At 39.3% G+C, this 20,965-nt stretch overlaps 5 non-coding genes across 5 annotated transcripts; all 5 read left to right on the forward strand.

Moving 5' to 3' along the window:
* Nucleotides 1-16,239: 16,239 nt before the first annotated feature.
* On the forward strand, nt 16,240-16,332 carry LOC124910949. Its single transcript, XR_007096549.1, has one exon. It is a non-coding gene; the product is annotated as a small nucleolar RNA SNORD96 family (small nucleolar RNA).
* Nucleotides 16,333-16,629: 297 nt separating this feature from the next.
* On the forward strand, nt 16,630-16,723 carry LOC124910944. The gene has a single exon (XR_007096544.1). It is a non-coding gene; the product is annotated as a small nucleolar RNA SNORD96 family (small nucleolar RNA).
* Nucleotides 16,724-16,779: 56 nt separating this feature from the next.
* Nucleotides 16,780-16,864, forward strand: LOC124910887. The gene has a single exon (XR_007096503.1). It is a non-coding gene; the product is annotated as a small nucleolar RNA Z102/R77 (small nucleolar RNA).
* Nucleotides 16,865-17,024: 160 nt separating this feature from the next.
* On the forward strand, nt 17,025-17,109 carry LOC124910884. The gene has a single exon (XR_007096500.1). It is a non-coding gene; the product is annotated as a small nucleolar RNA Z102/R77 (small nucleolar RNA).
* Nucleotides 17,110-17,244: 135 nt separating this feature from the next.
* Nucleotides 17,245-17,330, forward strand: LOC124910881. Its single transcript, XR_007096497.1, has one exon. It is a non-coding gene; the product is annotated as a small nucleolar RNA Z102/R77 (small nucleolar RNA).
* Nucleotides 17,331-20,965: the final 3,635 nt, after the last annotated feature.

Below are 20,965 nucleotides of genomic sequence, written 5' to 3' on the forward strand. Positions count from 1 at the left end.
ATATGTGAGATTAAACTAACTTTCGCTACTTTGATAAAGTCTCCCATTGAAAAGATTCAAGATATGACAATTTTAATGATGTCAAAGTTTGACAAATATTGGTTAGATACACATATCTTGATGGTTGTTGCTTGTATTCTGGATCCGATGAGTAAATTGAAGTTGGTTCAATATTATTTTACACGTTTCTACCCAAGTGAATGGAAAACAAAGTTAGATGAAGTGCGTCAAAAGTTTTATCATTTGTTGAAGGAATACACAAATGATATTTCCAATGCCCCACTAACCACGAGTGACACAAATATTCTTCGGTTAATGAGTAATATCTATCATGCAGACTTTACTAGCTTTTGTGAGAGCAACGAATATATGAGCACACAAATAAAATCTGAGCTAGATATGTATTTGGAGGAAAAATTACTCCCAACAACCATAAATATGGATGTTCTCGCTTATTGGAATGGTAACTTTAAATATCCCACGTTACGAGCAATTACAAGAGATTTGTTGGCGATTCCAGTGTCAACACTTGCTTTAGAGTATGCGTTTAGTACAAATGGTAAAATTGTTGGTCCTCATTGGAGTAGGCTTAATGTGGAGATGGTGGAGGCTCTTATGTTGCAAAAGGTTAGTTATCGGGTATTGTTAATAATATTTTTAAAAAACAATAAAGTTCTTATTCTCTTTTCTTATTATTTTTTTTTTTTGTTAATAATGTGTTTGTGAACCTCCAAATGAAATATCGTTCATGGACACATATATATAGATTTGGACTTAGATTGCGATAAAGATTTAGGTATAGTTTTATCATTTGCAATCATAATTTGTAAATGTTTTTAGCTAATTATTTTTGAATTTTTATAGATATAGATGACGTTGAGGAGAGTATTGTAGAATGAAGATTTCAAGAATTGGATATATTTTTGGAAAAATATATTTTGAATTTGATATACTATTTTGCTTGGGTTAAATCTAGTATTTTGAATTTGATATATTTTGGAGATCTATTATTTTGTTTGGGTTAGATATAGTATTTTGAATTTGATATAGTATTTTGTTTGGGTTAGATCTAGTATTTTGTTTGCTAAAATTGATTTTGGATCTATTAGTGTGAAAAAAAGGGACTTAAATTGTATGTTATATTACTATATTAGATAGGTATGTAATTTGGGAAATTGGACTAAATGACCCTAAAGATAGGGTCATTTGCGTCCGTGGTCACTAATAATAAAATTTGATCTAGTGACCACTTTATTTTTTTGGGACGAAATTACCCTTTTCGCGTAACGCGAAGGGAGTTCGCGTTTCGCGAAGTGAGACGCTGTGAAAAGTCCAGAATACCCTTACTATATAATATAACCCGGACATCTTTTTTTCATTTCTTTTCTTCCCTTCTATCTCTTCCCTTCCGCTTTTCTCCTCCTTCTCTCTAAACTCGTCGGTGGCGGCGATAAACGACGGCGATACACTCAATGAGCTCCACGACGAGCACAAGCACTGTAACACTTGGTAAATTTATGTACTTCAAGTTTATTGTTGTTCATTTATGCATTTTCGAATCACTGTGTTGTTTAGGGTTTTATCTGATGATACTTCCCGTTTTGCGAAGTACTTCCCGTTTCGCGAAGTACTTCCCGTTTCGCGAAGTACTTCCCGTTTCGCGAAGTACTTCCCGTTTCGCGAAGTACTTCCTGTTTCGCAAAGTACTTCCCGTTTTGCGAAGGGTTTCCATTTCACAGTATTAATTATCCCGTTTCCATTTTTTCTTGCAGCCGAAGTTTTCGTTTTCTATAATGGAGAGTGGAAAGCTGATGCTAATGGAATATTGTATTTTGATGCCTCTTCAGTCAAAACATTGGATTTACCCCAAAGTACTCGTTATGCTGAATTAATTGATAAACTCCATGAAAGACTTCACGTGCAGAAATCTACGTATGATTTAGTGCTGCAAGTGAAGTATGATATTCCGAATATCACAAATCCTAGACCCGTTTTTATTGAAGAAGATGAGGATTTGAACATATATTTATCACGCTTGATTTTGGGTCGAACTGTGTCACCATTGTGTGTCTCTGTAGTAGAGAAGTCACAATTTACTAAAGAAAAGATACCACTACTTACCTACCCAACTCAAGAAAATATTCTACCACAATTTACTCAGAAAATTGTACCAGAAGTTGTACCCTCGGTTGTCTTTTTTGAAAGTAATGAAGCTGGAGATAACTCTTTGCCTCACATCCCACTTACTCAGGACTTGCATGCATCAATACCTACACCACATAGTGCGAGAAGAGCATCAACGGGTACACCTACTAGTGCAAGAAGATCATCATTAGGTACACCATGTAGTGCAAAAAGATCATCATTTGGTACATCATGTAGTGCAAGAAGATCATCATTTGGTACACCATCGACAGACATATCACCGACAGACACGACAGACATATCACCGACAGACTCCTCATTTGCGTTGGCGTTAACTACTGAAACAGTATTGGAAGTTGGTGCTTTGTTTGAAAATAAAAAAAAAACTACAACTGATGCTATATAAATATGCGATGACTAATCATTTTGAATTCAAGGTGGAGAAGTCAAGAAAACATCTTTGGTATGTGAAATGTTTGGATGAGAAATCCAAGTGGAGATTGCGTGCCGTGAAAGGCAAATTATCTGAGATGTTTGAGATCCGGAAATTCGACCAACAACACTCATGCTCAGTTCTGTCGAGGCTAGAGAAAAAAATGCAAACACCAGCATGGGTTATTGGGTAGTGTGTGAAGAGTAAGTACATGGACCATCACCATAATCACTTGCCTAAGAAAATAATTGAAGACATGCAGGCAACTTATGGGATAAATTTGACTTATAATAAGGCTTGGAGGGCAAGGGAAATGGCTTTAGTGGCGGTGCGAGGAACGGTAGAGGATTCATATGAAAAATTACCCTCATACCTTTACATGTTGGAGAAGCATAATCCTGGTACCATAACAGACATCCAAACAGACGAGCTCGGCCACTTCAAGTATATGTTCATGTCCCTAGGCCTCTCTATTAGGGGTTTCAAAGCCTTTTGTCGTCCCGTATTGTGTGTTGATGCCAGTTTTCTTAAGCACAAGGTGGGAGGTCAACTATTGGTGGCTATTGCATTAGATGCTAATGAACAATTATATCATGTCGCATTCGGAGTTCTTGATTAAGAGAATAATAACTCTTGGACTTATTTTATGCAAAATTTGAGAGAAACAATTGGATTAGTTGATGATCTCGTCTTCGTATCCGATAGACACTCAAGCATCGCCAATGCCTTGTGTGCTGTTTTTCCAAAAGCATACCACGGTGCGTGCACATATCACATAAAGATGAATATTAACGCGAAATTCAAAACTGATAATTGTCATATGGAGTTTGATATGGCCTCTCGTGCGTACACTATTCACGAATTTAATCGTTTTTTTGACAAGATAAGGGTTAAAGATCATAGGATTGCTGCCTATTTGGAAGAAATTGGATTTCAAAGATGGAGTAGAGCATTTTTCCCCGGTAAGCGATACAATCAACTCACAAGCAATTATGCTGAGAGTTTTAATAGTCAGAGCAGGGAAGCCAGAAAGTACCCCATTTCCTCAATGGCCGAGTATTTAAGATTGACAATACAAGGTTGGTTTAATGAGAGAAGAGAAAGAGCGTCCAACCACCGAGAAGTGTTATCTCCAACATATGAAAAGTTATTACGTGAGGGATTCGAGAAGGCTAGATTCTATACAGTATCATCGCTTAACCGATTCGAGTTTTATGTGCATGACAATGAGTCTCATTTTAAAGTCAATTTGAAAGACATGAACTGCACTTGTAGGGTATTTGAAGTTTCTGGTCTTCCTTGTACGCATGCAATGGCTGCTACCCGTCACCGCGCTTTGGTTTGTTATGACTTTTGTTCAAGGTATTATTCAGCTCACATGTTCAATCTATTTAACCAATTGTTTAATCGTTTTATTTTCCATTCTGACAGGTATTACACAACTGAATCTTGGATGAATGCATATGCGGAGACATGTTACCCTGCTGTTGATGAAGACGATTGGGATATTCCCGAAATGATCAAGGAACGCGTATGTCTAAAACCACCTGTTAAGGTTAAGAAAGGGCACCCACAAACAAAGCGTAGGTCATCTCAAGGTGAGGTACGTAAGGCTCCGAGACGATGCAGCTCATGTGCTTGACTAGGACATAATAGGGCCACATGCAAAGCAGTCATGCCTGCACCATTTACTGCAAAAGCATCATCATCTAAGCATCATGACTCATCTTCTCAACAGCACGAGCCATCATCTCAACAATATGAGCCCTTAGATTGATTGGGATAAGTTGTATTATGTTTTGGATAAGTTGTTTTATGTTTTGGATAAGTTGTTTTATGTTTTGGATAAGTGGTATTATGTTTGGGATAAGTTGTACTCGGATAAGTTGTAATCGGATAAGTTGTACTCTGTTTGTTGTATTTAGTTTATCTTTGTACTATTAAGTGCTTAGCGTTTCGTTAAGTGCTTAGAGTTTCGTTAAGTGCTTAGCGTTTCGTTAAGTGCTTAGCGTTTTGTTAAGTTAAAGTTCGTTTAAGTTAAAGTTCGTTTAAGTTAGTTACTTGGTATGATTTATGTACATTGATTTATATGTTCAATTATTTGGTATGTAAATATCAGACTACCAACCAACCAAACTACATTAAAACTACAAATATTATAACATGAAATGTAACTTAAGTTCAAGTTCTATCCAAAAAGCAATACAAGATCAGAATACATAAGCACCAGTCAAGTTCTATCCAAAAATCAATAAAAGATTACAATACAAACTAAGGTTCTGTAATATGATGAAATAACCGGACCGCCATTTTTTGTCTAAAAAACTCCATTTCATTGGAAGTCACCTTCTTTACACCTAAACCAGCAGTCAAGTATTCCATGTACATAAGCATAAATACACCACAATCCCCACTTTCTGCTGCTCTAGGGACTTCCCCTACTTTGGCGACTGCATTTTTGGCTGGGTGTGGCAACCTTTTATATGTCAGTTTCTGGAAATTGAAATTAGGATACCTTTGTAGCTCAGCATCAGTGGCTCCCATTGCATATATTCGTGGAATCATCTCACACAAAGGTCTCAAGTATGGATCGAGATTCCTATAAATACTCGAGTCGCAGTCATAAACGTCAATGTGATTATCTTGTAGACGAACGACGCACAGTACCCAATGCTTGTTGCCAATGTTCAAAGGCACGTAAATATCGTCTACTGATGGCCATTCTAGCATATGTCTATGGTCCCCACCCAGGAAGTACTGATCAAATACCTCTAATATTGGAAAATTTTCAGGATCTTTTTTAAAGTTCGGGTACTCTCGCCTCATCAAATCTCCTAATAAGCAATCCCCTATTGATACTTTACAATGTTTATATGTCTTGGGATATTGCGCAATCGTTTTGCGCAACAAGTGGAAGAATGCGTCGACTTCCTGCAAAATGGGGGAAAATGCAGTATATATCAAAAACCTTATTCATAAGTTAAATAATTATTATGAAATGCAAGACTTACAGGATCTTTAAGCCATGTGCACTTTGTTAGAACTCTAACAAACAACTTCTTTCGTGCTTCGCAAGTAAACACGGTCTTTGTCTGATCATTGGTGGCTACATCTTACAACCAATTCTGTAATTGAACCAACAACTCATCATCAAATTTTTGAAGGGCATTGATAGTTAATGGATCATTCGTCTTTGACTGTTTTGACAAAGAAGGGTTGGTGTAGTCTTCATCTTTCTTCTGCTTCCTCACTCTTTTTTTTGGAACTACTCCTTAAGGTGGAGTGTTGTATAATTGGAAATCATCATCATCGTTCTCATCCTTCCCATCCTTCGAATCCTTCCCATCCTTCCCATCCTTTGAATCCTTCCCATCCTTCCCATCCTTCGAATCCTTGGCATCCTTCTCAACCTTGACCTTGACTTTATCCTTCTCATCCTTGGCTTTCTTCTCAACCTTCTAAACCTTAACCTTATCCTTCTTTTTCTCAATTATTTCTTGCATCATATCGGAGAGAAACATCTCCCCACCATCCACCTTCACATCAGTCTCAATCTCACCACCATCCAATTTGACATCATTCTCAATCTCCCCACCATCCACCTTCACATTTTTCTCAGTCTCCTCCACCTTCACAGCATCCACACTCTCCTCCACCTCTACCACACTATCCTCCACCTTCCTATCCTACAAAAATAGAACAACATTGTGGTCAGCGTTTACTTCCCGAAACAACATTTGACTTCGCTAAGTAAAAATTACCTCAGTTTTATCCTACACCTTCACACTCTCCTCCACCTTCACAGCATCCATACTCTCCTCCACCTTACCATCCTTCATCTCCATCTCATTCGTCTTCATCTCCTCCACCTTCCCATCCTGCAAAAAGAAAACAACAGTGTGGTCAGCGTTTACTTCCCGAAACAACATTTGACTTCACTAAGTAAAAATTACCTCAGTTTTATTCTTCATCTTCACACTCTCCTCCACCTTCACAGCATCCATACTCTCCTCCACCTTCCCATCCTTCATCTCCATCTCATTCGTCTTCATCTCCTCCACATTCCCTTCCTGCAAAAATAAAACAATAGTGTGGTCAGTTATGAACAACAAACGATAAGTACTTAACGAAACGATAAGTACTTAACGAAACGATAAGTACTTAACGAAACGATAAGTACTTAAAGAAACGATAAGTACTTAACGAAACGATAAGTTTTATTATCTTACCTCAGTCCTTCCCTTCTTGTCCAATATGCTCTTCTTCTTCTTCTTCCTCTCCTCCTCCATATTATCTAATTTGCCTATTAACATGGTCATCCTTTGGTTGGATTTGGCTAATAACTGTTCGCACATACTAACAACCAACTTTTTAATATAAGCCTTGTGATGTGTTTGAGTTTCTTCGTAAGCTATTTTCATCTCTTTGAGCTCCTCCTTCACCTCTTTGATGAGCTCCTCCTTCAGCTCTTCACATTTACATCCAACAGAAGATGTTGGAGGTAATCCAGGACTAGTAGCGGATGGGGGACTAGGAATGTTGGCAGGACTCGATTCATAAGCAAGCTTCCTCTTCAGGTTTACTGCTTCTTTGAGATTAACCACAGCCTTTCTCTTCCGGGTGTTTGGTTTGGAAGTAGGTTCTTCATGTTCATCCTCATGTTCACTTTCCACTTCATCATAATCCTCTTTCACTAACTTCCCTTCTGTAAATCCCTCAAAAAATTCATCAGTTGACTCATCTATTTGTTCAAAGTCCTCACCACTATATAACCTCTTCTCCATGGAGGACTCTTCCATCTCAGTCAGATCCGTTGTCTCCAAGGCAGACTTTATCTCAATCAAGGTATTCTTCCTGTTGGAATGATAGACTAACAACCTTGGGCGTAGAGGATCATTAAGCTCATTCTTTCTGGCAAATTTAGGGACAAAGCCTTTGATGACCTCATATGTCCACACTTGAAATATCAGTGCAAACCCATAAATGTTATAAGCAAAAGGAGCATAAGGATCATCACTCATTTTCTTCTTCTTATAATATTTGTGACTGAGATATCTCATGTTCTTGTTCAAACCCTTGAGGGTGGCTCTAAAGGTCACCTTCCCCCAAGGAAATCGGAGGAAACTTTCTTCGTCTTCGACCATGTGTAGGATTTTTGCAAATACCACCCTCCTTGGGTCAAATGAAAATAGGTACTGGCAAATCAGGCATACCATCCCCATCTTCCATGCATCCTCCTTATCTCTACATTTCAAAAAAGCAGTCTCCAACTCTTGCATTACTACACTCGTCTTCCCTTTAAAATATTTTACCGACAGAGGTGGACAACCTCGGCATTGTTCTTCGTTCAACTCAGGAAACCTTCCGAAGTTTAGGCTCGTCACCAAGGAATACTCTTTCATACCAAACACAAGTTGTTGCCCATTGATATTGAAAGTTATCTCCTTGGAGTTTGAGGTTACCCTCCTAAGCAACATGTGATGTACAATAGTTATTGAGAACTACAACACTGGCGCAGAGACTATATATCTGAATTGGGTGTTGTACACCTTCTCCACAAGATCCATTTCCTCAAACTTCATAACAATCTTCTTCAGGCAGAGGGCGCTTTTCCAAGAAATCCGACCAGGAAAATCAGGAACTGTGGTTTCTGCCATCTACAAAAGGAACAACAACAAAAATGTAAGAACAAATACATAAACCACCGCAAACGCTAAGTACTTAACGAATCGCTAAATACTTAACGAAACGTTAAGTACTAAGCGATTCGTTAAGTACTTAGCGTTTCGTTAAGTACTTCGCGAAACCCTAAACTAGAAACAATAACCAATAACCAGAAACAAACGAAAACCCAAAAACATAAAGCAATAATCAATAACCAGAAACAAGCAAAAACCCTAAACCTAACCAAATAAACTGAAACAGCCAAAACCCTAAAACTTAACATGCAAATATGAAAACCCATAACCAAAAAAAGACATGCAACAACCAAAAAATTAATCAAACCTGAGATTAATGAAGAGACGGTTAGAAAGAGAGGACACGAGGAGATAGAAGACGGGCAGATCGGCCTTGGCAATGTCCTTCAGTGAAGAGACGGTTATAGAGAGAGAGAGGATTCGAGAGGATAGAAGAGGGAAAATGGAAGAAATGAATGCAGAAAGATTTTTTTTAAATATAAGGTATAGCGCGTGCAGAAACGCGCTCCTCTTTGACTTCATACGCGCGCCTCTTCGACTTCCTACACGCGCGTGCAAAAACGCTAAGTGCATAGCGAAACGCTAAGTGCCTAGCGAAACGCTAAGTGCCTAGCGAAATGCTAAGTGCCTAGCGAAACGCTAAGTAACTAGCAGAAACAATATCATCTGCAAATATCATCATCGACAAAAGAACAATCAATAAGATGAACAAACTAATGAACTAATATGAACAAATATGAACAAATATGATCCAATATGAACCAATATCAACCAAAATGAACAGATTTAGGGTTAGGGTTTCATTAAAAAGAACATAAATCGTTTGAAATGCACCCTAATAGACAATAAGAACATAAATTCATTTAGGGTTTTTAGATAAAGATACTGGAAACATGAAAATAAAACCAGTTGGGTTAGGGTTAGGGTTTCGAATGAAGAAATACAAATAAGAACATAAATCTGTTATATAAACATAGATTCAGAGATGAGGTTTATTATCTTTGTAGATTTAGGTCATAGTAGTCGCCGTCGCCAGAGTTTACGCCGCCGCCGACAAAATGAGAGAAATGAAAAAATTTGAGTATATATATCAATACCGTTTCACTTCGCGAAACGCGAACTCCCTTCGCGTTACGTGAAAAGGGTAATTTTGTCCAAAAAAACAAAGTGGTCACCAGATCAAATTTTATTATCAGTGACCACGCACGCAAATGACCCTATCTTTAGGGTCATTTAGTCCAATTTCCCTGTAATTTTGTGCCAAAATAGTGGAAACATATATATCTTTTATGTTATTGCTGGACTTTTCTAAAAAAATTATATAAAAAAATAGATTATATAAATGTTAAGTAACTATTTTATGTATTATGTACTAAATTATGAATTCTAATTGACTAGAACCAATAGAGATAGATGTAACATTTATTAGTTTTCTTTAAATTTGTGTATAAAATTGTTTAAAATTAATTTTTATTTATCTTATTTTAAAAGGGAAATTTGACGAAATAACCCTCATAATAGGGTTATTTTCAAACTTAGCATAGGATAAATAATTTTTTTAAATTTAACCTTTTGCCTATGTAAAAATACCATTTTGCCCTCAAATTTTTAAAAAAAATCAGTTTCTTCTCTTCCCTCCCTCTCCTCTTCTCTTTTCATATTTCCAAACGCTCCCTTTCCAAACTGCCTCTTCATCTTCCCCCGAAACCCCTCTCCCCCGACGACGATCCAAGCCCCGATGACTATCCGGCCCCCGACGACTATCTGGCCCCCAACAATGATCCAAACCCCCCGCGACGGAAAAAAGCAGGCAAATATGTGAGTTTTTCCCGTTTACCTTCCATGCATGTTGAATCGTTTAGGTTTAGGAAGAATGGATTAGGGTTCTAGTGTTTAGAGTTTAGGTTTATGGGCTGACTGGATCGTTTTGGGTTTAAAATGCATCTGTCGAAGGCGTTGCAGGTGAATGCGCATCTGTCGCAGGCGAATGCGCATCTGTCGCACGCGAATGCGCATCTGTCGTCTGCGACAGATACGCATTCGTCTGCGACAGATGCGCATTTGTCGTCTGCGACAGATGCGCACTCGTCTGCGACAGATGCGCACTCGTCTGCGATAGATGCGCATTCGTCTGCGACGCCTTCGACAAATGCATTTTAAACTCAAAACGATTCAGTCAAAGTCATATCTCAATCACTAAACCTAGAACAAGTCTATATCTCTTATTGCAAGTTGAACTTCACTACATCAATATACTCCCAATCGAAGTCATCACTGTAAGAGGTATTAGCAGAAATCGGAATATTGAAGGAAGTAAGAGATGAAGAAAAACTGGGTGAGGTAAGAGAAATGATGTTTGAAGCGGTGGTGGGTCTGTAAGTGGGTCTGTTAGCAGAAGTATTGGCTGGGCTCGGATAGTCGTCGGGGCTTGGATCGGGGGCTTGGATCGTCGTCGGGGCTTGGATCGTCGTCAGGGGAGAGGAGAAGAAGAAGAAGAGTGGGGTTTCGGGGGAAGAAGAGTGGGGCTTGGCCGTTTAGGAAATATGAAAAGAGGAGAGGGAGAAGAAGTTGAATTTTTTTTATTTTTTTAATTTGAGGGCAAAAGAGTCTACATAGACAAAAGGTTATATTTGAAAATATTATTTGGCCTATGTTAAATTTGGAAATAACCCTATTATGAGGGTTATTTCGTCAAATTTCCCTTTTAAAAAGAGTAAAATGAATATTGTAAAAGGTAAAAATCAATATTAAATTATTAATTGAATAAAAAAACTAGATAGATTAATCTAAAAATCGGGTTCGGATCGGTTCGGTACCTATCATCGGAATTGGTCAAGTTCGGGTTAAATATGGACCAATTTTTTGGGGCAACTTTTTGTCCGGTTTAGTTCGGGTCTCTAGAAAACAGGAAATTTGCCATGCCTAGTGTCACAAAGGCAATTATGCAGCGGAATTTTTACTAAGTTTTTCGCCCTTGTGCGGCCTGTTTTGCGCACCAAAACAGTCAGCCAACTCCGAGGTTCACTTCTCACAAAGAAATAAACAACTCACTCAACAATTCTGCCCAGACCCACAATAATAAATCAAATATTCAGCAAAGATAAACACACACAAGATTACGGGCAAATGCCCAACTCTGTAATTATATTCACTCACAAATAATGATTACAAAGAGGCTATAAATTATCAAGGCTGCACACAAAATGACTCTCACTTGTGGGGGATATTTTTCTCTCCAAAAATCCAACCAAAACCCAACAAAACGTCTTGTGCAGCTCATGACATATTTATAGCCTTAAGAATAACAATAAGAAACTTGGAGACGGAGAAAGCTCTTGGCTAAGTCTTGGCTGAAAAAGTCATCCAAGACTTGGCCTTCCGAAATTATAGGGACTTTGACCGGGCCTTCCCGAAATACTCGGTCTCGGCCCGGACTTTGACCGGGCCTTCCCGAAATACTCGGTCTCGGCCCGGACTTTGACCGGGCCTTCCCGAAATACTCGGTCTCGGCCAAGACTTCTTCCATCTTTGACTTAACGCTGCGCCTTTCTTCGGTCGCCCAGAGTATCGGGACATTATCGGTCCACCACTGGCCCAAGGCCCAATCTCTGGTCGAGGCCTGACCCATGCACAATGATCTGGCCCATGCTGAAACGCTTCGGTCCACGGTCATCGGTCCTCCTCGGTCGGATGCTTCCTTCTCCACACTTTTCCCGCCTTCTGCACGCACACTCAATGCGCCGGCTGTTGTTACTCTTTCGGCCCTAGGTCGCACGCACGCGACCCCACTTCGGCCTCCACTCGGTCCTGGCCTTCCGCAATCTGGCCCCGACCTACACATGCTAACATCAATCACTCGGTCCTGGTACTCAACCCTTCGGTCCGGCAAACGCATGCTAACATCATTCTCTCGGTCCTGGTCCTCAACCCTTCGGTCCGGCAAACGCATGCTAACATCATTCTCTCGGTCCTGGTCCTCAACCCTTCGGTCCGACAGCAACATTGATTACATAGCATTCTGGCGCCAGTGCCGCACGCCCGCGACACTCTTCTCGGCACCCCTCGGTCCTGGCCAACACAAGGCCAAGACAGCTCGGCTGAAACCCTGCCCCTCAGTCGCCCGCACACGACTTTGTCTCGGCACGCTTCTTCTCGGTCCTGGCGCTTCACACAAGTGCCAGAACACCAGCTTTAGTTCCATAGCCTTTCTCATCTCCGGTACCCTGCCGCACCCCCGCGACTCTTTTTGGGTACCTCTCGGTCCTGGCCATCCGCAATCAAGCCCGGACCGAGGCCAGCATGTTACGGTTGTAACAAACCACCCCCACTAGAAGAGCACAACGTCCTCGTTGTGGGTTGCACCAAACTCGCCTCACCCAAGCACATAGAATATAATTTCTCGGTCCCCCTAGCCAAACTCACCTTTAGCATCCGCTTCAGGACCGTGTGCTCAGAAAATCTATCCGCACCCTGGATAGAGGTCTTCCTGATCGCCTTCAGGAATATTTCCGCATCCAAGTACATGAAACACCCTTCAATAGTCTTCTCGGCCGAGCATCCCTTCAGCCATTCCAATAAGACCGTATACTTGTATGATCGGCCCACTCCTGGGACCGAGGTCTTCCTGCTCCCCTTCAGGAATTTCGCCGCACCCAAGTATCTAGGAAAACACTCCTCGGTCTCCCCTGCTGGAAACACCTTTAGCACCCCCATTGAGACCGTATACTTGGCTGATCTACCCACACACGGAGTAGAGATCTTCCCACTTGCCCTTGGGAATTCGAGAACGAAGCCCTTTGAGAGACATTTGCCCATTCTCCCCGGAATATGTGATGGTCGCTGCAGCAGACCCACTTCCATCTTCTTCTCGGTCTTGCCCAGTTTACATACTGAACAAGCCATCAACTTCCCCCGCAGCTGATGTGTGAAGTCCCCCTTGGTTACCTTTTTAGCATCCTTCAAGAGTCTGGACTTCTTAAGCGCCGGGCCTTTAACATAGGCCGACACTTGGCCCTCGCTGGCCCTCATCTCCATCAAAGCCGACGCATCCGCCTCTTCTACCCACATTCTGCCTACATCCGGCTGAATGTTTATGAGACATCTCGACTTCTTTCTCCTTGGAGCATCGCAAGTTTCTGCCATAAAGGAGGGAGAATTCGACTCTCCACTTGGCAGCACTTCAACATAAGTCTGCACTTTCACCTTTGCTTGGACCAGAAACATATTTCCTAGAATGATATCACCAACATCTAGGAGGACAGAAACACACCTGATCTGCCCCAGCCAATATCCCACATGGACATTAACAATCTGCCCGCCTTTACTCGGCGCTGCTTTGGAATTCAAGGCCTTCTCTCGGCCTTTATATTGGGACCAAACATATCCCCGCTTTAGAACTCCTAAAAGGACTTCCCGCAAGCCCATCTTCTTATGGTTTGAACAAGTACCTTCGAATAACCAAGCCCTCCAGTAGAGGTCTGCATCCCCCATAAGACACATGTTGATTCTAAGTCCCTGCTCCTCCATAAGGACCTTCGCTGCTGTGCAATCTGCTCCAGGATCCCACAGAAACTTTTCTCTTTCTTTGCAGCTCTTCCCACCGCCAAAGAATGTTGGTTCACGTACCTTGAACCATGTTGAAGAACAGGCTACTGTTTCCCATCTTGAAGCAGTAACTTTCTTCCACAACTTGATCTCTCTATCAAGTTTTTCCCGTTTAGATTCAAGGCCTTCATCGCATAGAAATGCCTTCCTTCCAACAGAATCCAAACCTTCAGCATTAGTATCCCGCCTGGACAACCAATCTGAATTAGGGCAATCTGTTCTGAAAATAGATAAAGAATCTTCTCCACCGGGGGTTGGGGCACCAGCCAAGTCTTCAAGGTGTCGCACCCTTGGTTCTCTCTCTGGAACTCGACTTCTGGTTGGTTGATTTTCGGCCATCTCTTGAAAAATATCCAGCAACTTGGGCTCTGATACCACCTGTCACAAAGGCAATTATGCAGCGGAATTTTTACTAAGTTTTTCGCCCTTGTGCGGCCTGTTTTGCGCACCAAAACAGTCAGCCAACTCCGAGGTTCACTTCTCACAAAGAAATAAACAACTCACTCAACAATTCTGCCCAGACCCACAATAATAAATCAAATATTCAGCAAAGATAAACACACACAAGATTACGGGCAAATGCCCAACTCTGTAATTATATTCACTCACAAATAATGATTACAAAGAGGCTATAAATTATCAAGGCTGCACACAAAATGACTCTCACTTGTGGGGGATATTTTTCTCTCCAAAAATCCAACCAAAACCCAACAAAACGTCTTGTGCAGCTCATGACATATTTATAGCCTTAAGAATAACAATAAGAAACTTGGAGACGGAGAAAGCTCTTGGCTAAGTCTTGGCTGAAAAAGTCATCCAAGACTTGGCCTTCCGAAATTATAGGGACTTTGACCGGGCCTTCCCGAAATACTCGGTCTCAGCCCGGACTTTGACCGGGCCTTCCCGAAATACTCGGTCTCGGCCAAGACTTCTTCCATCTTTGACTTAACGCTGCGCCTTTCTTCGGTCGCCCAGAGTATCGGGACATTATCGGTCCACCACTGGCCCAAGGCCCAATCTCTGGTCGAGGCCTGACCCATGCACAATGATCTGGCCCATGCTGAAACGCTTCGGTCCACGGTCATCGGTCCTCCTCGGTCGGATGCTTCCTTCTCCACACTTTTCCCGCCTTCTGCACGCACACTCAATGCGCCGGCTGTTGTTACTCTTTCGGCCCTAGGTCGCACGCACGCGACCCCACTTCGGCCTCCACTCGGTCCTGGCCTTCCGCAATCCGGCCCCGACCTACACATGCTAACATCAATCTCTCGGTCCTGGTACTCAACCCTTCGGTCCGGCAAACGCATGCTAACATCATTCTCTCGGTCCTGGTCCTCAACCCTTCGGTCCGGCAAACGCATGCTAACATCATTCTCTCGGTCCTGGTCCTCAACCCTTCGGTCCGACAGCAACATTGATTACATAGCATTCTGGCGCCAGTGCCGCACGCCCGCGACACTCTTCTCGGCACCCCTCGGTCCTGGCCAACACAAGGCCAAGACAGCTCGGCTGAAACCCTACCCCTCAGTCGCCCGCACACGACTTTGTCTCGGCACGCTTCTTCTCGGTCCTGGCGCTTCACACAAGTGCCAGAACACCAGCTTTAGTTCCATAGCCTTTCTCATCTTCGGTACCCTGCCGCACCCCCGCGACTCTTTTTGGGTACCTCTCGGTCCTGGCCATCCGCAATCAAGCCCGGACCGAGGCCAGCATGTTACGGTTGTAACAAGGTATGTAGACATAAAAATTTTATCATCGACGACAAAGGTATATGTATTGAATTCAAGACGATTATTTCCGTTACCATTTTCAAATTTTGATTTTGGATAATTATTTCTTACGTTAAAATTATATACTTACTAGTTTCGTTAACATGAATAACCTAAATAGCAAAGTGATACAACCGCGCTGTTTGCATCAACGGGCTGTAAAGTGATGAGCAAGACTATAAGAAGTATTGCCAAGGCCTCATTTCAAATCATTCATATTATTTCTCTCTCACTCTAGGGTTTTAACGTTTCAATGGCGGCCGCTTACTACTTCCTGCAATCGGCATCACGGTTTCACTTCTTCTTCTTTAAACTATCAATTTGTTGTTCATGAGTGTTGTTTAATTCTGACGACTATGATTTAATTGGAGCGGATTTCTTTGGTGTTCGTAAATTCCATACATAATCGTCGCAGATTGAGCCTCCTTTCGATTCATGAATGGTTGAGATTCTCTCTCTTAGGAGATGGAGTTTCCTGTTCTTCGTAAGGAGCGCGATCTCATATCCTATTGCCTTGAGTAGCAGGTTCTGCTATTACCTTTTGGGATTTGCCATGAGAATTACATTCTTATTCTGAATAACTTGATTTTTGCCTATGAGGATATCAGTTAAAATAACACCATCTTTCGGGACTGAATGGCCTTTTGGCCTTGATGTTATTAATTCTGCAATTCTGAGGCTTATTTACAATCGATCATTGATTGAATTCATTTGTTTTGTATCGACGATTATATATATTTGGAGCGGATTTGATAGTGTTCGTATATTCCAAATATAATCGTCGTAGATTGAGCCTCTGATCTGATGTATGGATGGTCGAGAGTCTTTCTTTTACGAGAGAGAATTTCCCGTTCTTCAGTCGGAGTGCGATCTCATATCCTATTGCCTTGAGTAGCAGATTCTGCCATTACCTTTTGGGATTTGCCATGAGAATAACATTTCATTTTGAGTATTGAATTCATTTCAAACTATTGGATCTGAGTCTATGAGGATATCAGTTAAAAATAACACCATCTTTCGGGACTGATTGGCCTTCTGGCCTTGATGTTATAAATTCTGCAATTCTGAGACTAAATCTATTGATTCAGAATTTCCATACTCTTTCTCTCTATGTGATGTTGTTAATTGAGAATGAGGTGATGATTAATAGGTTTCCCTATTGGTTTGATTGTCGGTATGATGGCAAATCACGTATTAGCTCTATCTGATCATTCTTTAGTCATTGTCTTCATCTACATTGAATTGTTTTTCCGAACGTAATGTTAGGGTTTATGTTTACTGTGAAATTCCTAATCTTGTGTTCTCAGAGAGATGGTAGAATTTATTCATTCAGATTTTCCATGATATTTGTTTCCCTGTGAATTGGATAAGTGAGAATGAATTGATGATTAATAGGTTTCCCTATTGGTTTGATTGCCGACATGATGGCAAATCACGTATTAGCTCTATCTGATCGTTCTCCATTCAATATCTTCTTCTCAAGAAATCTGATAATGTTTTAAGATCTCATACAAAAGAACACATTTTTTCTATACTCTTGCTTTCATTTACTTGGTAGATACTTGATATTCTTTTATGAAATATGGAGTTAAGGGGATGATGTGATGATTTGGTTAATTTCCCTATTGGTTTGATCACCGGGATGATGGTGTCTATTGTATTAGCTCTATCTGATCATTCTCTTTCATCCATATTATTGGTATCTTCATTTAATACTATCACTGTTTCATAATTTTTCTTTGTGTGAAACGTTTCACGAATTTAATTTGTAATCTGTCAAATGTAGTAGTAGCTAGATGCACATATCGAAGGCTTCTTTCTGTATTCAATTTTAAGACTGGAGCTCAATATTTGTGCTAAATTGTTTGTATGTAGTCCACTGTTATCTTTAAATCCTCTCTTTTTTGTGATAGAGAGAAGATACTCTGATTGTGGACTTATATTTTACTCATCTTAAATATGAAGAATTAAATATACCTTTAATTATAATGATATTAATAATTTCGTTTGGAACAATGTCATGAAATTTTACTCAAGAAGCTTTTTCTTTAGATACTATAATTGATTTGCCAGTAATTGTGAGAACATTATGGACTACTACTTGCCTCTAAAGTCTCTTCTCTAGAAGAAGCTAACTCTAGAAGAAGCTAAATTGCTTGTGAATGAAAGACTTATTAAAGTAATAATCAGGAATCTAGAAGGCTCATCAAAATAACAGTCAAAAGAAGAGATTTTAGTCATTACCAATCAAACACTAACTTAAATCTTGTTTAAGAAGAAAAAGATAGTAATTACTTTGACATTCAATTTAGTAAATATTAGTAAGAGATTTGTGGAGGGATTGAAAAAATAAAATATTTTGTTTTTCTGCACACTTTTTTCAACTAATGTGGAGATATTATTTTCTCTTGTTTTATCTCTCAAATTATCTTCCTTTATTTATCATATGTTATTTGTTATTTATTATTAGAAAGATTTATAGATAAAAATATAAATAAAATAATTTAATAAAAAAAATGATAATAATATTTATTTTGGCAGAACAATTCATTTTTTCATATATATATATATATATATATTTTCGTTATATATTTTTTCTCAATTAACCTCTTATTTTTTAACTTTGGTCAAATAAAAAATCTCAAATATTATTAATTTATTTTTTATCCTCAATTTAGTCCATTAATGTTTAATCGATTTTTTATCTTGTGACCTTCAAATACTAAGACTGACAATCATCTCATTTCACATTTATCTACCAATTCAAATCAAATCGAACTTATTTTCATGATCTTAACATTCACTTTGGTCACAATTAATATTTTTGCATATTTTAACCACAAATATGAATTTATTTCTCAATCAACCTCTAACTTTACCATACTTTTATTTCATCAAATCAAAATCATCTCATTCCATATTTATCCACCAATCACAATCAAAATCATCTCATTACATATTTTTATCCCACTAATCCCAATCGACTTCTCATCTCGAGACTTACTTTCATTTCGGTCAAACAATCCATCTCCTCACATACTTTACAATAAATAACACAACTTACTGATCCCCACTTCGACTAACCAACCCATTTCATTTGATATTTATCCACCCTAATCGGACATCTCATAATGTGACCTTAAACTTCACTTTGGTACATTATCAATCTCTTTACCCTCACTTTGACCCACCAATCCCTAATCGAACTCTCATCGACTAACCAACCATTTCATTCCATATATTTTTCCCACTAATCTCAATCGATCTTTCATCTCGAGATATTACTTTCATTTTGGTTAAATAATCCATCTTCTTAAATATTTTACAATAAATAACTCGACTTACTTATCCTCACTTTGATTGACTAGCCCATCTCATTTCACATTTATCCATCTTAATCGGACATCTCATACCGTGACCTTAAACTTTCACTTTAGTACATTACCAATCTCTTTTACCTTCACTTTGGTCCATCAATCTCAAATCGACCTCTCATCGACTAACCAACCATCTTATTCAATATTTTTATCCACCTCAATTGATCTTTAATATTGTAACCTTACACTTTCATTTCGGTCAAATCAATAAATAACAAACCATCTCCTTCCATATCATGAATATCATTTACCTAGCCACAAATTTCATAATATTTTAACCATCCATCCCAATTAACCTTTAAACAACCTACGAACACAAAAGCCTCAAATCAAGAAAAACCAAAATCCGCCACTAAAAATTCAAAGTTTTGGATTTTCGGATTTTTTTGTTTAAGGACTTCAAACTTGGATTTGTGCATCTATATTGTTTCCCCTTTGATCCCTTCTCCTTCCCATCTGGCGATGTGCCTCTGGCCAATTCTCTTATTGCACCTCCGCCGCTGGAGGTTGTCTCCAGTATAAGAATTGGAGGGTCTTACACCTTGAAAGAAATGTTCCAAGTCTTGAAACAATCCCCATAAAGAGGATGAGGAATGGAGGAGATATGGGAGTCGGGCCCTCTATGCCACCTCAACTGAGGGCGGCAGTTCCTCCGGTAGCCCCGGCAATGGCAACTTTGGCGGTTGTATTCAAGGGCGGAGTTAGGATTTGAAATTTATCCTAGCTAATTTTTTTATCAAAAACATCTATACGGCTAGTTTCATAATAATATTAAGTAAACAAACAAAATAAACCAAATTTACTGTCACTAGTGTCTTTAGCGACGGGAAATCATAAATGCCGATGGTAATTTACCGTCGTTATTGTCAAATATACAAAAAAAAATTTGGGGCTCCATTCATCTGCTGTATCCTGTATATGTAGTTTGGGATTTGACTCTGACAAAAGTTTATCTGGGAACATTACCAAAGACCTTCACGGGGAATGTATCCACCTCCAATATTTACACCAATATTAATTTAGAGGATTTTGCAGATGTTAGAGAACTATTGAATGATCCAGAAGAACAAGGAGAAGAAGAAAATGGGGCGGCGACGGCTGGTGGTGGGGAGGTGGCGGCTGGTGGTGGTGATGGGGAGGGAGAGTTTGTGGGGAGGAGGTGGATTCTCCCGTACTTGAACAAAACTCCTTAAGTGTTATGTTCCTGGTTCTTAATATGATTTTTGTATTGTCTAGGTTTCTCTGACCAGTTTGTCTTTCAAACGAATAAGGAATTCCATATTTTTAAAAATAAATTTTAATATAGTATTATTTAATTGTTAGTTTAATGGATAAATTATTAACATAATTAATTATTAAGGATGAAAAAAAAAACTTTAATAAATATTACTACCAAGAAGATAAATACTAATATACTAATCCGATTAATTAACGGTATCCTATTAGGTTCAGCGGAATAAAGTGTAATGTGAACTGTATCTTGAATTCCGCAACAATTTGTTTTTTGGGCTGCAACCAGAATTTAGAATATATAAAAAATGATACTTGTAATGTATTGAATTCATGATTTGTAAACAAAATTGATGTAAATATTGATACACTGGAACCACATTAAACCAAATGTTAGTCGGACATGTAACCCTACTTGTTTGAGCTACAACAGCTACATTAAATTTTTTCCCCCATAAATGGGAGTTTGTTATTTGATGGTTTTATTGAAGAAAATAAACAAACATGATAGACCTTTTAATATTTTTAAAATTTATAAAACTAATGCTTTTGGAGATTTTGCCTTTTTATTTTTTTTTAGTTAACTCAATTAAGGCGGTTGAAATTTGGAGTTTACTCTTAAAATCTTACGATTTTACGATTTCAAATTAGGTTAACGAGTCTAGTTTTAAATAAAATCTTAAATATGTAAACTTTTACGATTTTAAA

Source organism: Impatiens glandulifera, chromosome 7 (assembly GCF_907164915.1).
Source record: "Impatiens glandulifera chromosome 7, dImpGla2.1, whole genome shotgun sequence".
NCBI classification, from domain to species: domain Eukaryota; kingdom Viridiplantae; phylum Streptophyta; class Magnoliopsida; order Ericales; family Balsaminaceae; genus Impatiens; species Impatiens glandulifera.